The sequence below is a fragment of the Nyctereutes procyonoides genome, unplaced genomic scaffold (genome assembly GCF_905146905.1).
Source record: "Nyctereutes procyonoides isolate TBG_1078 unplaced genomic scaffold, NYPRO_anot_genome, whole genome shotgun sequence".
Lineage (NCBI taxonomy): Eukaryota > Metazoa > Chordata > Mammalia > Carnivora > Canidae > Nyctereutes > Nyctereutes procyonoides.
Window position 1 is genome coordinate 24,598,863 of NW_026575052.1, and position 14,193 is coordinate 24,613,055.

Here is a 14,193-nt window from a genome sequence, read left to right on the forward strand (position 1 = left end):
AACCACGGGCCTTCAATATTACTTAGATGACATAAACAAATTAAAATAAGGCCAGCCTAAGCCAGTTGTGTTTATCGGCCTGATCCCCTCTGAAAATGAGAAATGAAGTCAAATACCCTTTAATGCTATTTATTAGTGGAGTAATATAATACATTTTGACAAGTTGAACAGTTGTAACAGGCAGCTGTTAAAGTCTCTACAGGGCCTGTTTAGAATGAAAACAGGAGGGAGAGACAGCTCTATAACTGGGTTTTAAGAACAGCTCAGCCATCAACTATATCCTAACCAAGTACTTTTATCCAGTTAATTTACGGAAGGAATCCCTTAGGGTCTCCAGCCGTCTACCCGCGCAGCTCATTAGAGCCCAGTATCCAACTTTTCTCATTGTAACACTGAAAGCATTTATGCTTAAAATGTAATTAAACTTAAAACAAACAAGATCTTTATTCCCTGACAGTCCTGCTATTTTTAAATTGACAAAGGCATGAACTTATATAGGATTATTTAGAAAGCACTATACATTTCAGCCACTTATGGCAAGACATTTGCCCAACTGTTCATCCTGCATGCAATTAGAAATCTAAATACTTGGGTAACGGGTTTCTACTGGGAATTAAACTTGCAGATCTCTTACAAACGAGTAATGTGGTAAGACTTGCTGTCCAATGAGGTGTCTTATTGAAATATCCCAGGCCGGTTCACTTGTCACGGCTGTCGTCTTAGCCGCTCGTACTCACAGTGTATAGCTTTCATTACGAAAATAGAAATTTGTGTCCTAAGTGCTGTTACATTACTAATGCTAAATATTTAATTCCCTGGGGTTCCAATTATGGTTGAGCACTGGCAACACTGATTCTACTTTTTAATAACAACTGTAAAAGCAATTTGAGCATTTTTCAATTAATTAAATACATAGCGAACGAGTAACCTCTTGTCATTTTGCCCTCCAGGACCTGAGCTAATTGGTGTAGAATAAAATGTTTTGAAAATTAACTGATATTCCGGTCTGCACAGTTATACCATTAAACTCCGGTTTGCAGAATGAAGTTTGTCTTCTAATAGTTACACTCAATAGAGTCTGCAGATGTGAGAAAGTACCTACATTTTATGTACTTAACGGTGCCTCTAATTAGAGCAGAGTTGAAAGTCAAGCGTAGCTCCTCTAAACACCAGTCAGTATCAATAATGCTTTGCATTGTTCAGAGATAAATGCAACAGATTTAAACAGAAGAAGGTTTCCCGGATTTCATTCCATGTATTCACAATTTAGCTTAGCCATTTAAAAAGTTTGCCCCTAAGAATTCCTATCGTTAATTATAGTCACACACACAAAAAGCCCCCAAAATAAATTCTGACATTTCTGTCACAAGAGAAAAGTTCCAAACCAAACGTCTGGGAAAGTTCTTCCTTTTCAACACTCCGTTGCAGTTTCTCCTTCCACCAGAGAACAATGTCATAAATAAGTTCTAAATTGGTTTCTCAGCTTTAAAAGTTATGGTGAGGATGAATCATAAAAGCAGATGCTGTTTTACCCACATTTTTAAATGAACCTTTTTCTGAAGTGCAATGAAATCTGATTAAAGAGACCATCTCCTTGTAGAAAAACGTCTCTGACAGGTGTTCTTCCAGCTTCAAGTCTTGATTGGCCATAATCTAAAATCCATGCTCAGAAAGCGAATGCCTTTTCGGCAGCTGTCTTTCTTACAGAGATGATCCCCTAAACAGGTTTCACTGAGTTAGGAATCTCAGCAAAAGCATTATGCCTCATGGAATAAGACACGGAAAGTGAAATTAATCACTCTGGGAGAGAGAAGAAAAATAATAGGGAACATGGAATCATTTCCATACCAATTTTTAGGGTTTAAGTCTTTAATATTTTGAAGATTTTAGTAACATCTTTGAGAAATGGACTTTAATTACAGGATTAACTTGATAGTATCCTCCTGTTAATATAAATAGATCAGCCTAAATTTCAGATTTTTAAGAACTAAAGTAGATAATGAGAGTATTTTAGAATTTGGCATGTCGGGGTGACTCCTCAGGAAGCACTTCCACTCCATCAGAAAATACATGTCCATAAAAATGAAAAGAAAAATATACATCTGCTTAAGGTTTCTTTCAATATTATTCTATATGGAAGGCAGCATCTCATCAGACTTCAAAAACATTGGCCATTGGCTTACCATGGCCTATCCTTAACAATTCTTTTTTATTATCATTAAGAATTCTTAAAACAAAAAGCCACAGAATTTGTAAATGACATGTTAAATCTAGTATTGCAAATTATCTTATTTCCAGCCCAAAAAACAGCTTAAATTTTAAGATCTAAAGATAAAGACACAAGTGGTAAAGATACTGTTTCTATTAAAGAATGGATAGGAAACTATTCCAAAATAATTTAGCATTTAGTTCTGAAAAATAAGGATTTTGTTAACAGACTACTAATCTGTATCCAAAACACAATTAAATAAAACAATACATGGCTCCCTAAAACATTGGACAATTATCCACATAATTACTAAAGCCACTATATTTTGTCCCAGGGCCCTTAAACTATGGCACCCAACTAACCAGCTGGCTCTCAGATGCCAAAAAAGCAGGAGCAGGAGCAGGGCTAGCTGAAGACAACAGACAGCTTCCCCTCAGGATCACATGCCCATCAAATTCCCCTCTTCTTGCCTTGGATAATTTTGATGCTTCATCCAAATCAAAGTGGTTGGCAGCTCCAATCTGCACGTTAAGAACTAAGTCCCACCAATCACTCACCAATACAATTATTTAGGAGCTGAGGGTCAGGAAGCTGGTCTGGGAAGCTGAGGATCTGGGCTCAGTTCTGAAGGCACTAACTGGTATGACCTTGGGCAGGGCACTAGGTGCCCCCATACCTCTGGTCTCCCGTTCTGACACGTGGAACAATATAATCACTGTGTTGTTAGGAAGACTCGATAAGAAAACATGATGAAAACATTAGAGAAGCTGCAGTGCCATGGAAATGTTAAGGTAACCAAGACTTCTAGTCTAACATTCACCTACTGGGACCTTTAACAATGCTTTTTTCATTCTGTTATTGTGCAAAGAACCTAGTTAAAAATATATGTAATGCATCCATAATAATGTGCATTAAAAATTAGAATAATTTGGGCACTTCGGTGGCTCAGTTGGTTAAGGTTCTGCCTTTGGCTCAGTCATGATCTCAGAGTCCTGGGATGGAGCCCCCACATCAGGCTCCTCCTTAGCAGAGAGTCCGCTTCTCCCTCTGCTTCTCTCCCACCCCCCTCATGCTCTCTCTCTCTCAAGTAAATAAATAAAATCTTAAGAAATAAAAAAAATAAATTAGAATAATTAAGGACTTCACAGTTTGACTACAGATTCTTTTAGGATTAAGGCTTTTAGCTTTAGTCCCAATAAATTACAAGCCTAAAGAGCATACGTTGAGCATTTTATAAAAGGAAATAGAAGCAATAGGATAAAGAAGAAAAGGAGAGTTAGCAGGATATTATCACAATATGGTCATCATTTAATAGACTATGAACTAAAATGAAGTCTGTTTTAAACCTGATTTTCTTTTCTAAGGAGTGTTCAGCTAGCTGCCTTAGGTCGCAGACAGGAGACACAGAGCTCCCCCGTCGTGTGGGGGACTCTCAACCTCTGCAGAGCTCTGCTAAGCAGAGAGGCATGTCGAGGTAAGAAGTTAGAGCAGATGTTCCCCAACTAAACACCCAGTTGGCTAAAACACATGGAGAATGGACATGTTAGGGAACAAGTGTTTTCGGAGGGACACTGCTTGCAAGTTAATACACCAATGAGGCCTGTGAGCCACTAGTGGGCCCCCAGAAGCCCTTTCTTGGGTCTGTCTGTATTCTAATGAGTGCCACGGCTGGTCCCCAAGTACACAGAGGCATAAAGGTGGCAATCTGAAGGGCAGAGGAAGGACTACAGGTAGAGTTGGTGAGAAATACAGCTGACAGCAATGGAGGAAACGAGCCTTTCAACAAATGACAAGGAGAACTGAAACAAAACAAAATAAAACAAAACCAAACTCCCACATCCTTTAATGAGAGCTGAGTTATACAGCATGATTCTTACTGATGACCGTGAGTTACTATCAAGTCCAATGAGACTGTTTCCAAGAGAAGAGGGAAAGACATGATCCATTTTTAAAAGATTTCCATTACAAATAGTTAATGTTGATTCTTAAAACTTGGCCATCTTGTATAACACACTCCCTGTGGATTCCAGATTATTGTGGTTTTACTGTAGTTAGATAGTTTTATGGTTAATGTACTGTGGTATAAATAAATATAGCTTAGCCTAAGTGTCTCCACTGAAAATATGTATGTCATAAAATGACGAATAAAATAGGTCAATAACCAAACCCGTAGTAAATAATTCAAGCATAAAAGTACATAACATTAAAATAAGCTAAAACTGATCCTCTTCATTTGATACATTTATTCTAAATAGACTTCAAAACGAAATGTTCAAAGATAAATGGTGAGAAAAGAGTCTATGGGAAAACAGACCCAGCCTATGTATCTGTGTGACAACAAAGCAATATTCTACACCATTCTTATTGGTCTTACATCATAAAGAAGTGGTAGGTGCTCACTAAATTGATGTTGCACTGAAATATAATTTATCAGTGGTTCAATCTATAAATAAAAGGTAGGAAATATCAGGAATATCATCAATGCTTCCTGGGAGTATGTAGACATCTAATATGTGAGGAAAGAGAGTTTGAGATCCTAAAGGACTCTGCTCCACTGATAGCTACAAAGGCCACACTGACTAGGACTGCCTCTAGGAGCGGAAGCTTCTCAGTGAACAATGTCCTGCTCTGGTTAGCTTTCAGAGTAGGGGACTGTGGCCAATCCAAGGACACTCAAAATAGCATCAAGAGATGATGTGGACAAAGTCAGGGTTCCAGCCTCACAGCTCTCCTGGCACTAGCATCGTTACTAGGCGGTCCTGTTCAGTCAGGATGACAAAATGTGTCCTGATGTGTGACTTGGAGGAGTTAGGGAGGCAGGGTGACCTCCATGGAGCCTCTTGGGGACCAAGGGAGGTGACAAAGGCTATCCCTTCCTTCACTACCTTGTGTGGTGCTGGTTATGTCAGGGTTTTAGTAACCCCATTGTTTTAGATTTTGTTATTTTATTTTTATTTTTTTTAATTTTTATTTATTTATGATAGTCACACACACACACACACAGAGAGAGAGAGAGGCAGAGACATAGGCAGAGGGAGAAGCAGGCTCCATGCACCGGGAGCCCGATGTGGGATTCGATCCCAGGTCTCCAGAATCGCGCCCTGGGCCAAAGGCAGGCGCCAAACCGCTGCGCCACCCAGGGATCCCTGTTATTTTATTTTTAAAAAGGTTTTACTCATGAGAGACACACACAGAGAGAGGTAGAGACATAAGCAGAGGGAGAAGCAGGCTCTCTGCAGGGAGCCCAATGTGGAACTCGATCCCAGGACCCTGGGATCATGCCTGAGCCGAAGGCAGACAGTTAACCACTGAGCCACCCAGGCGTCCCTGTTTTAGATTTTAATTGATGTGGCAGTTGGTTTGGGCATTTTATAGAGCATATAACCATGGAAACAAGTGTGCTTGCCTTTAATGTCTACTGGCTAATGTATGCATCACTGTACTATCTACCTCTCTATTAACTCAAACACATTAGTAAGCTTTGCAGTTTTTCATACAGGCTGAAAATTCTAGACAGTCTATCTAGACCACGGACCTGCACATTCTTGAAGTCCCAATTGTACCCCACTTTATGAAAAGTTTAATTCGACTCTCTAGGTCCCAAGTTTACATAGCCCACCAAAACTCAGGCAGTGCAAGCTGCTGTTTCTGAATCACTTCATGGCAACATTTCAGTCCCAAACAGTTCCATAACAGGAATCTTACCCGTCTATCTCATGCAGATCTGGGTTAAGGACTAATTTTACACTTACAGTGTTAGGTGTGGGCCATGCATCTTTCATTTTACTGGTAAAGGACATTTCAGGCCTCTGCTGCTGATAGGCAAGTAGAAGCAGATGACTCGTTGTTTGTGCTATTTGGAAAGAAAAAAAAACCCAACAACCCAGGATTTAGAAACTCTAAAGGTAAATTTATCAAGGCCTCTGAAAGGCTGTTTAGAGACAGGGCAGAGGGGGATACTCTCTCTCCTTTGAGTTGGGGTTGACAAACTATAACCCGTGAGCTAAATCCAGCCTGCAGCCTGTTTTTGCAACTGTTATTGGAACACTTCTGTAAAAGTGTCATTGGAACACAGCCATACCCACTTGCCCATAGCTGTCTTTGCACTGCAGTGACAAAACCATTGCGATGAATGCTGTCCGGCCCACAAAGCCTAAAATATTCACTATGTGGCTCTTTAGAGATAAAGTTTGCTAAACCCTGCTTTCTTGGGGGCTGTCTCCAAGCAGGATGGGAATCCCAGAACAGCTGCCTCCATCGTGGAAAGCTACCTCTCCTACCACCAACCTCAAGGAGTCTCTTCCCTGCTCTCCCCCATCCCTGAGATATCCAGGTGCTGGTTTCAGAGTTATTTAGTCATTATTCTGACCTAACGGCCTAAAATGCATTTCCCTTTCCAGTGTGATATGCCCAGTGAAGACACAAGGCCATGGAATTATCAGAGGTGTGGCTGGATTTGTAAGTTCCCTTTCCAGCTCCAGGCTCTCTCAATACTGAGCGCCTGGGCCTGGCCTATGCATTTTGACATCAAGTACAGGAGAGCCACAAAGAAGAAATACGGAAGATGAAATATGAATGGGTGGGTGGCAGTCACTAGAAAAGGTAAGAGGAGGAGGGGCCAACAGAAGAGGCAAACAGAAGAGGCAGCAGGTATGCAGGCAAGGAGGTGGCAGTGCCTGCTGGGGTCCATTCCGGGAAAACCAGCTGCTGTGGGATGAGGATGCATGGATGGAATGGTAGGAAACAATGCTAAAGGAGTCCCCTGGTCAGGTGGTGAGCAGCCTTGTTAGATGCTGCTGAGGGGCAGAGGAGTGTTAGGCAGAAGGGTGTCTGTATGAAGGATTTAAGCAAGGTGCAACATGATCAGATCTCCATTCTAGAAAGATCACTCTGACAGCAGCAGGGCTGAGATAGAAGGGAGGGGGGCATTTCTGCTCTCCCCTATGACGCTGTACCCTCTACTTCATGTCCATTCTGAAATTCCCTAATCATCCTTCTCTAGGTACTCGAGGTAGTTCGACCTGTTCCCTAGGCACTCAAGGCACTTTCTGGACAACTACAAAAGTATATAGTTTCTACCCCAAATCATCACTTTTCTCAACTGCCTCTTTGTCCCATGCTTTTCTCATCCATCTGTAGCGATAGACCAATGGTTTGTTATTGTTTTTGTTTCTAATTCCAGTCTTCTGCAGGTCAGTATTTTTGTAAAATACAAAATCGTGGACTTGGATATCATGGCACTGTCAAATTGCTATACAGATTTCTCCAATCTTTTTCCTATCTTTGGTATTTATCTTGTCACAGGTTGATAATAGATGTCTGTGTCAATGAATTCAGTAAAGTTGCAGGAAACAAAACTAATATACAAAAATCAGTAGCATTTCTATACATAAACAACAGGTTTTCTGAAAAGGAAATCTAAAAAAAAATCAATCCCACTTATAATAGAACCAAATACAATAAAATGCTGATGAATACATTTGACCAAGGAGCTGAAAGAGCTTTACTTTTAAAATACAAGACATTGATGAAAGAAATTGAAAAAGACCCAAATAAATGGAAAGGAATCCTGTATTCATGAATTAGAAAAATTACTAACATTAAAATGTCAATGTACCAAAAGATTCAATGCAATCCCTATGAAGACTCTAATGGCATTTATGAATACAAAAAAATAATAATAATCCAAAGTTTATATGAAACCACCAAAGGTCTCCTGAGTAGCAAAATTAATCCTGAAAAAGAACAAAGCAGGAGGCATTACACTTCCTGATTTCAATCTATATGATAAAGCCATAGTAATTAAACAATATGGTACCTACATTTAAAAAAAAAAAACAGCAAAACAAAACAAATAGACCAGTGGCACAGACTTAGGATTCCAGAAATAAATCCAAACATATACAGTCGATCAATATTTAATAAGGGAGGGAAGAATAATTACTGGAAAAAAGACAAGTCTTTTCAATAAACGGTGCTGGGAAAATTGGAAATTCAAATGTAAAAGCATGAAACTTGACCCCTATCTTTCACCACTCACAAATATTAACTCAAAAATGGATTAAAGACTTAAATATAAACCCTGAAATTCCTAGAAGAAAGCACATGATAAAAGCTCTTTGATTTGGGTCTTGGTAATGAATTTTTAAAAATCACACCTAAGCACAGCAACAAAATAAAAAACAAGTGGACTATATCAAACTAAAAACCTGCACAACAAAAGAAACCATTAACAAAATAAAAAAAAAACAACCTATAGAATGGGGACATCTGAAATTTCTATATATATATAAGGAATTAATATCCAATATATATAAAAATCTATAAAGAACTCGTATAACTCAATAACAAAACAAGACAAACAAAACGCAAAATAAATAATCCAATTATAAAATGGGCAAAAACTTGAACAGAATTTTTTCCAAAGAAGATATAGGAATGTCCAACAGGTACATGAAAAGATGCTCACCATCACTAATCATCAGGAAATGCAAATGAAAACCACAATGAGATATCACCTCATACTTGTTAGAAAGACTATCATCAAAAAGACAAGACATAAGAAATGCTGGCATGGATGTGAAGAAAAAAGAACCCTTGTGCACTGTTGGTGGGATTACAAATTAGCACAGCCACTATGGAAAACAGTGTAGAGATTCCTCAAAAAATTAAAAATAAAACTACCAATAATCTATCAATTCACTTGCTGGGAATCTATCCAAAGGAAATGAAGACACTATCTGCACCCCCATGTTCATACCAGCATTATGTATAAGTCAAGACTTCGAGAGAATCTAAGAATCCTTTGATGGATGAATGGATATTCATAATATTAGCATATCATCCAGGCATAAAATATGAGAAAATCCTACATGTACAAAAACATGGATGGATCTTGAAGGCATTATGCTAGGTGAAATAAGTCAGATAAGATAAATGTATATGGTTTCACTCACATGTAGAATAATGCTAACACCCCGCTCCAAACACCAAGAACCCAGATTCCCAGGAAAAGAGATCAGATTTGTGGTTACCAAAGGCAGAGGGTAGGGAAAGGGGAATTGGAAGAAAGTATCGAAGATCAAAAGGTACAAACTTCCAGTTATAAGAAAAATAAGTATTAAAAATGTAATGTACAACACGAGGATTACAGCTAACAGTGCTGTATGATATACAGGAAAGTTGTTAAGAGAGTAGATCCTAAGAGTTCCCATCACATGAAGATATTTTTTTTCTTTTAATTGTATCTGCAGAAGATGATGGATGTTAACTAAATAATCATTTCACACTACATGTAAATCAAACCATCAAGCTGTACACCTACTTGCAGTAATGTATGTCAATTACTTCTCAATTAAACTGGATCTCCCCCTACCCAAAATGCTTGTGGACTGTATATTTTATTAGAGCCTAACAGACCTACAGTAAAGGAAATGCACACTCACAGCTGGCTATAGCCTTCCACAATGAAGAAGGGAAATGTATAAGTCCAGCCCAGTCTAGTCATCCTGTCCCACCTCAGCAAGATGGGTGATGGTGGTGGGATGACTCAACATGTGTGAAGTTTAGGCAAGAGGCATATGCTCACTGAAAGACTGAGACCTAGTCATAAGGCTGTAGAATGGTTTCCCTCCCTCTGTGCCTTATCACCACATTGATAACAGCCTATTTACAATAGTTCATTTACCCAGTACATCATGTTTGACTATCATGAATAAATTACAAGGCATACAAAAGGCAAAAAACACAATTTAGAGAGATGGAGCAAGCATCAGAACCAGACATGGCAAATATATTGAAATTATCAGAATGGGAATTTAAAACAACTATGATCAATATGCTAAGAATGCTAATGGATAAAATAGATAGTATGCAAGAACAGATGGGCAAGATATGCAGAAAGATGGAAATTCTAAGAAAGAATCAAAAAGAAATGCTGGAAATAAAAAAAATACTATAACAGAAATGAAAAATCCCTTTGATGGGCTTATAAGTAGACTGGGCATGGTTGAGGAAAGGATCTCTGATCTTGAGGATATCTCAATAGAAATCTCCAAAATCAAAAAGAGAAAAATGACTGAAAAATACTGGAACAGAATAGCCAAGAACTGTGGGACAACTATGACGGGGTACATATGCATAACGGGAATGCCAGAAGGAAAAGAAAGAAATAGGAGAAATATTTGAAGTAATAATAATAATGGAAAAATTCCCAATATTGAGGTCAGATACCAAATCACAGTTCCAGGAAACTGAGAGAACAATAAGTAGAATAAAGTGCCAAGAAATACTATACCTAGCATTTAAATTGCAGACAATCAAAGGTAAAGAGAAAATTCTGACAAGAAGGGTGCCTGGGTGGTTAAGTGTGTCTGACTTCAGCTCAGGTCATGATCTTGGGGTCCTGGGATTGAGTCTCACATCGTTGGACTCTCTACTCAGTGGGGAATCTGCTTCTCCATCTCCTTCTCCCTCTCCCTTCCCCTGTTGTGTTCTCTTTCTCTCTCAAATAAATAAATAAAATCTTAAAAAAAAAATCCTGAAAGGAGCCAGAGGGGAGGAAAATGATATTGGTCAGAAACTCAGATCTACATAAAGAAAGGAAGAGCATTGGAAAAGAAATAAGTGAAAGTTAAAACAAAACAAAACAAAACAAAAACCCCTCTTTTTTCTATTTTCTATTCTTAATTGATCTATTTGTTCAAAATCATAATAAAAGCAATGTATTTGATTATGTATGCTTATATATGCTTATGTATGTATATGGACAAGTGAAATGAATAACAGCAGTGATACAGGGACAAGATGGGGGAATTAGGATTATTTTGTTATTATAAGGTACTTACACTACCTCTGAAGTGGTATAGTGTTATTTTAAAATTGTATTAGTTGTAAATGTATATTGTAAAGTCTAAAGCATCCACTGCAAAAGTTAAAAAAAAAAGTATAACTGATATATTAAGAAAGGAGAGAAAATGAAATACTATAAAATGGACAATTAAAACCACCAAGGGTGGGATGCCTGGATAGCTCAGTAGGTTAAGCATCTGCCTTTGGCTCAAGTTATGATCTCAGGGTCCTGAGATTGAGCCCTACATTGGGCTCCCATCTCAGCAGGGATTCTGCATCTCCCTTTCCTTCTGCTCCTGTCCCCCACTCGTTTTTTTTTTTCTCTCTCTCTCTCTCAAATAAATAAATAAAATCTTAAAAAAAATCACAAAAGGCAGAAAGAAAGAAAACAAAAACAGGAATAAAGAACAAAAGCAACAGATAGAAAACAGAGACAAATATGGTAGGTACTAATTCAACTATATCAAGAATCAGTCTAAACATCAAGGTCTAAATATACCAATTAAAAGGCAAACATAGTAGCAGTGGATAAAAAATAAAAATAGTAAATTAAAAAAAAAACAAGACCTAAGCATATATTGTCTATGAGAAACTCACTTTAAATATAAAGATACATATAGATTAAAAGTAAATAGATGGAGGAAGATAAACCATGCTAACAGTAATAAAAAATAAAGCAGGAGTAGCTCACTTTAGACACAATACATTTCAAAGCAAGTAATGTTATAAGGCATAAAAAGGGACATTACATAAAGATAAGGGGGGTTAATGTTCAAGAATACATAGTAATCCTTAATGTGTATGCATCTAACAACAGAGTCAAAATATGCAAAGCAAAAACTAATAGAACTGAAGGAAAAATAAATGAATCCATTATTATAGTTGAAGACTTTAACACCCTTATATCATAAATGAACAGACCCAACAGGTAGAAAATCAGTAAGAACATAGTTGAATTCAACACCACCATCAAGAAACTAAATATAATGGATATCTGTTGATTATTTCATCCAATGACAGCAGTATACACAGTCTTTTCAAGCTCACAGGGAACATTTGCTAGGTAGATGACATTCTGGGCCATAAAACACACCTTACAAGTTTAAAAGAATAGGACTCAAACAATATATGCTCCCAAACTACATGGAATTAAACTTAATGAAACCAATAACAGATAGCTGAAAGACTCAAGATACTTGAATATTAAATAACATATGGGTCAAAGAAGAAATCTCAAGAGAAATTTCAAAACATTTTGAACTAAATGAAAATGAAAACACAACTTAGCAAAATTTGTGTGATGGAGGAAAAGCAGTTTTTAGAGGAAAATTCATAGCTTTTGAATGCATATATTAGGAAAAAAGAAAGTTCAAAAATCAATAATCTAAGTTTCCACCTTAGGATTACAGAGAAAAAGCAAGTTAAATCTAAAGTAAGCAGAAGAAAGGAATAATAAAAATTAGAGCAAAAATTAATTTAAAAAAACGAGAAATCAACAGAGAAAATCAATGAAACCAAAAGCTAGTTCTTTGAAAGAAATTAATGAAACTGGTAATCCTCTAGCCAAGCTAATTAAGAAAAAAGGAAAGAGGATACAAATTACTAATATCATAACTGAACGGGGGATAAAATGGATAATATAGGAATACTACGAATGTCGTGCTCACAAATTCATCAATCTAGATGAACTAGATCAATCCCTTAAAAGACACAATCTGCCAAAACTTACCCAAGAATAAACAATCTGCATAGACCTCTATTCAAAAATTGAATCAATAATAATCTTCCAAAACAGAAAATGCTAGGCCCATATGGGTACACTGATGAATTCTACTAAAATTTCTTTCTTTTAAGAAAGAAATTATACCAATTTTCTTCAGTCTCTTTTGGAAGACAGAAGCAGAGGGAAACTTCCTAACTCATTCTATAAAGTCAGCATTACCATACTACTAAAATCAGAAAAAGATGTTTATAGAGATTTAAAAAAAAGAAAACTACAAACCAAAATCTCTCATTAACATAGATGCAAAAATCCTCAACAAAATACTGGCAAACTGAATCTAACAATGTATAAAAAGAATAATATAACACAGATGCAGAATTATACACCATGGCAGTGTAAATGGTATTTATGCCAGGTGAACAAGGCTGGTTCAACATCAGAAAATCAATTAATGTAATCTGTCACATCAACAGGCTAAAAAAGGAAAAAAAATAACATATTATTGATATATGAAGGAAAAGCATTTGATACAACCCTACACTCATTCATTATAAAAACTCTTAAACTAATTGAGTAGAATTTCCTCAATTTGATAAAGCTTGTTGGCAAAAGCCCCTATAGATAACATCATACTTCACAGTGAGAAAACAGAAGCTTTACCACTGAGATTAGAGAAAACAAGAATGTCCCCACTCACCACTCCTAAGCATTGTACTAGAAGTCCTAACTAATGTAATAAGACAGGAAAAAGAAATAAAAGGTATACAGATTAAGGAGGAAGAAATAAAACTGTGTATGCGGATGACACAATTGTCTATGTAGAAAACTAGAAAGAATCAATAATTTAAAAAAAACCCTGTAATTAACAAACAATTACAAGCAAGATAGCAGGATACAGTTCAATATAAAAGTCAAATGTTTTGTTATATACCAGCAATGAATAAGTGAAATTTGAAATTATAATTATAATGAAATACTTAGGTATAAATCTAACAAAATATGTACAAGATCTATATGAGGAAAACTACAAAACCCTGATGAGAGAAATATAAGAAAAACTAAATAAATGAAGAGGTAGCTCATGTTCATGGATAGGATGACTCAATATTATCAAGATGTCAGTTTTTCTCAACCTGCTCTATAGATTCCATGCAATTCCAATCAAAATCCCAGCAGTTATTTGTGGATATAGACAAACCAATCCTAAAATTTATATGGAGGAGCAAAAGATCCACGATAGCCAGCAAAGGACTGAGAGAGAAGAACAAAGTTGGAGGACTGACACTACCCAACTTTAAGACAGTGTAGCATTAGTGAATGAATAAATGAATAGGTCAATGGAATAGAATAGAGACTAGAAACAGACCCATATACATCTAGTCAACACATCTTTGATAAAGAAGAAGAGGCA

General features: G+C 36.9%; 1 long non-coding RNA gene across 4 annotated transcripts in view; it reads right to left on the reverse strand.

The window, feature by feature from the left end:
* Positions 1 to 14,193, reverse strand: part of LOC129514063 (uncharacterized) — a 61,521-nt gene that overhangs the window by 27,486 nt on the left and 19,842 nt on the right. The gene's annotated exons all lie outside the window — the stretch shown is intronic.